This window comes from Adiantum capillus-veneris, chromosome 14 (genome assembly GCF_014529385.1).
Source record: "Adiantum capillus-veneris isolate H3 chromosome 14, ASM1452938v2, whole genome shotgun sequence".
Classification (NCBI taxonomy): domain Eukaryota; kingdom Viridiplantae; phylum Streptophyta; class Polypodiopsida; order Polypodiales; family Pteridaceae; genus Adiantum; species Adiantum capillus-veneris.
This window is the reverse complement of record NC_140944.1, coordinates 136,476,323-136,481,073: the sequence shown is the minus strand read 5'-3', so window position 1 is coordinate 136,481,073 and position 4,751 is coordinate 136,476,323.

The following is a 4,751-nucleotide window of genomic DNA, read 5'->3' as shown; positions in this document are numbered from 1 at the left end:
ATCTTCCTTCAAGTACTTTGCAAAGCAGTTAAAGTACTAATAGTGATTTAAAGTCCCTAAAATATTGCTTTCAACCCCCTTAGTGTGGAAGCTTGTACTTTGCAAATTGCTAAAAATAGTTTGTCACCACTTTAAAGTATTTAAAAAACCACTTGCAATCTGCCAAGTTCTTAGGTGAGCACCTATGTAAGCACTTGGAAGTTTTCAAACCACCTGAAGGTGATTGAAAGTGAAAAACAAACCACTTAAGGACCACTTTCAATCTTTTTAGGTGGTTTGAAATCTGCCAAGTGCTTGGGTGAGAACCTTGAAGATTTCAAACCACTTGAAGATGTTGAAAGTGGTTTGATGACCCTTTTCAATCACATTTAGGTCGTTTTAAGTGCTTCAGGTGGTTTGAAATTTGCCAAGTGCTCAGGTGAGAACCTATGTAAGCACTTGGAAAATTTCAAACCACCTAAAGGTCATTGAAAGTGGTCTTCAAACCACTTGAAAGTGGTTTAATGAACTTTTTCAATCACCTAAGGTGGTTTTAAGTGATTCAAGTGGTTTCAAGTAGTTCAAAGTCACTTCCAAACGAGGAATCCCAAACTCTGAGCAAGCCACTCCGAGCGAACAAAAAATTGAGCAATATCTGGTAAATCACCTTATTAATATCCATGTTGTAGAATTGATGTAGGCCATGATTAAGTAGGAAAGCATGCTTCGGATCATCTATTTATATGCCTCCAACTTCACATGTGCATTGTCTCCATCATCTATTTCTATAGCCTCCAAACTTCACATGTGCTTCCAAAATGTCAATGGATGCAAAGATGTATGGCCTGCAATGGGCTCAAAATGTTTTTTTAAAGAATAACCTTGATCTCACACATTCTACATTCCAACATCAATGCACAACTATAGCCAAGATGAGGACCAAGGATAGGGATATGTCTATCCATGGCAAGCTATTCTCTAGCAAAGCTGGAAAACAAATGGTAGTACTTGTGATTGTTACACAGTAGCTAAGGGAGTGAGGTATTCAACACTGAAAGTGAAAATTTTCTAGGGGGGAAGTAGATAACTCTTATAGTGGCAGTTCTAAAGCCAATAGATAGCACATTGTGATTCACATGGAGCATTTCTTCCAACAAACGAGGACAAAACCCTACCAAGTTTGTACACATGACCTTCATTTGCTTTGCCTTTTTGGTAGTCCTTTATAATGGTTTTTGTTTACAATAGCCCGCTAATAGCATACCTTCATTATGGTTTAGGAAAAACCTTTGTCCCAAACATACGCTAATCCCTTCAAGGGAGTATATAAGTGGAAGTGTTTGCAAAGTGAGCTATATTTCTAGCTTTTTTTTTTTTTGCAAATTCTAATCAATTTTATTTGTTTCAATCTACTCCTAGTCGGTTGTACTAAATTTCTAAGTAGCTCAAGGCAAAGCTAACACACTTTTTTGAAACACTGGTCCCTCGTGATTAAGAGGACTGCATAAATTAATTGAAGAAATAACATTTTTCCCAAATTGAAGGTTAATACAAGAGTTTCAAGGCATTGCTAGATCGAAGCCTTTGTCGTATAAGTACAGCTGCACAAGGCTCAGTATGAGTTGGCTTTATAAAAGAGGTTTCCATGTCCCTTCTCTATCACATATGGTGGTGGTCACAACTTTCTACTCGAGTGTGTTTGTTGTCTCATGTCACACAGCCCCCTTAATATCGGTGACCAACCCTTCCCCTTGTCCATCACTCTTGTCCATCACTCACCTAAGGTAATGTGGGCAATACAGAAAGGGCCCCTATAGCAGGTAAAGTAGATTTTCCACCAAAGCAGGTACAACGTCCCTCCAATGCTAGCGTGGTTAGAGGTTGGGGCGATAAGATCTGGAATGTGAGATCGTGGGTACGAGCCCTGCTATTCTAATTGCCCTTAATACCTCCCTCGATCTTCTTGCTACTGGGTCCCGTTTTTGATACATAGGATTTTCTAGATCATGTCGTTCTCTACATGTGTCTGACTGCTCGTGGCACTCATTTTGTTGCATATAGGTGCTACACTCACTGATTGTTTGCACCCTTTTTGAGCTCAAAACAGTGTAGCAGGCTCTTAGGAATTTGTCATGCAGCTTAGGTGTTCCGCTATTGGAGGTTTTACCCTAGTGCACCTCATTGGTTATTGAGAATTATTTTCAGACTTTTAAAAGTCTTGGTGAGGATTGTCCGTCTACCTAATGTGAGGTGGCAACCAGACAACCTAGTATCACCGTGCAAAACATGGGCTAAAGAGCAGTGGAAAAGCTTGCTCCCAGTGTTTGGGAAAAATGTGACTTAGCTTAATATCATGCCATTTTTAATTTCAAAAATTCCAGTTGAGGGCAAGTGCAAAAGGAGAAATTTTGCCCCAAAATAGAAAAAAATAGTGTAGAACCAAAAAATAACCTAATTTTTAAAAATTTCCTCTTGACAAAATCAAGATAAGGAATTTTGTGTGTTTGGAAAAATGATTTTTCCCAAACAGTGTTGCTCTCTCTCTCTCTCTCTCTCTCTCTCTCTCTCTCTCTCTCTCTCTCTCTCTCTCAATTTTGCATACAAACATCAATACGGTGGAAGATCTACATCCTCTAAACGTGCACAACTTTCCCATAGGCTTTTAACCCACTGAGCTTGGCAATTTTGTGCTCCCTTCTAGACAAGAAGTCATACTTGAAGTCCAACGTGCTCTTTACAAACCACTTTGTTGCATAGTACCTATATCTGAGGCAGCTACGATGTGTGACTCCCATGTAAAAGCCGACCTTGCATGCTGCTGCAATATTGAAGGACACTAACAGGCCGATGATCCAACACCTACAAGTGGGTGATGCTCCATGCACCTGGGAGTGGACGACCCTACCTATGGGTGCTCCTTCATGCGTCATAGTGGTGGAAGATCATAACGCCTCCTAATCGGGAATGGCTGCATGACATTGCAGAAAGGTCTTGAGGTCAATGGAGGTGAAGCATTTCTACATTACCATTAGAAGCACAATTCAAAACATTGCAAGTTCAAAATCATCATAAAGATGCACAGGCACCTGAAAAGCTTAAAATTGATTCTTTAAACAACAAATTCTTGCATGAATTTGGTCAAGGTGTCAAGATATCATCGAAGGTTGAAAAGATTGTTAGGTTTGCGAATGATTTTGCATCCACTGCCACAAGTGTGCAATTATTCATGAGTCTAAGGGACACATCAGACAGAATGATGTTAGCTTTGTATGGTACACATAATTCATATGCACACTATGTAGACCAAAAAGGGCAACTATACAAAAAGGATCAACCAATGTTTGAACGGCCCACATACCAGCTCATAGAAGTGCGTCCAGTGATAGATCAGAAAGTATGATTCATCTCAGAGGAAATAATCTATTATAGCCCATCCTCTCTAGAGCTGAAGGATATTACCTGAGTGAATCCAAAAATCTGTTCAGAGCCAAATTCTCCTCCATCGGAAATAAATCTTTGATGTTGTGACCAAACGAGCATATACTTCGACCAAAACAGTCATAGATATAGACGAGACTCTAGCATCTATGATGCCTTGGGTCTTGAAACCATAGAAGCCCATATCATAGGAGACCCATGGGATAGACAATGTCATGGTAAAGATAATGCTATCTACAACTTGACTTGGGAAATAATTTATCATGTTTCACGGAGATACATAGGAAACTATACAGAAGGCTTACAGATGCCAAACATCAACAGTGCTACCCAAAGTGTGCCTTCACAATCCCAAAAGGTGAGACTCAACCAGAGCCAAACAGTTTTGAGTTGTCACAATGAAGCAGGCTATAGTGATCACCTTAGGAAGGGGGGAGCTGCAAATTCATCAAGCTCAGCTCTAGTACCAGAAAATGCTACACCAGTTAGAAGCCCAAGAACTTCTAGCCAGCAGACCTCTTCAAAGCAAAAACCATTGGAAGATCATATGGTTGTTGGAATTTTTTCATTGACCCAGAAACCATCAAAATTTGCAGAAAAATTCTTTTATGAAGATCATAAGGGACAAAAGTTTCAGTTGATCTCCACGAGTCAAAGTCAAAAGCCCAAAAATCCCATAGTGTTCAAACTGTTGCATGAGACCAAGCTCACATATGCATATCGAGATGCAAATGGCAATGAATCTCAGCAGGTTCATGACCTTGTACAAGCCCCTACAGATACTAAACCTGAAGTCAAGAACTATCTGAAGATGATGCAAAGCCTCAAGCTGTCAGAACAGGTGACAAAAAAGTCAAAATCAATGAGAGCTAAAGTCCAAAAGGCTACACAAAGGTCACCACCAAAATCTCCTCTGAAGAAAAAAATTCTGCCAGACAATGATTCATCTTGATCAATCGGAACTTCAGAAGATCTTAAAGAAATTTAGGCAATAAGAAGTGCAGATCAAACAGAATAAAGAGCAACCACGGAAGCTATTGAGCAGAGAATGCCATCAAAGCAAGAAGTTAAGAAGAACGAGGTTGCAGACAACCAAGAAGCAATAGGAAGTCCAAAGATCAATCACTCATTGCCAGCTAAATCAGCTGATGTAAGTGGAAAACAAAGTCTCAAACCACCCTCCATGGAGACACAATTAAATCAAGATGAGACCATGGCAAAAGTAGGTCAGAAATCTTCAATAGAACCAACAATGAGAATAGTTGTAGTTCTCAGTAGTACAAAAGGAGCAAGTGTCAGATGCAATGCTCTACTAGATAAAGAAGAAAATTACA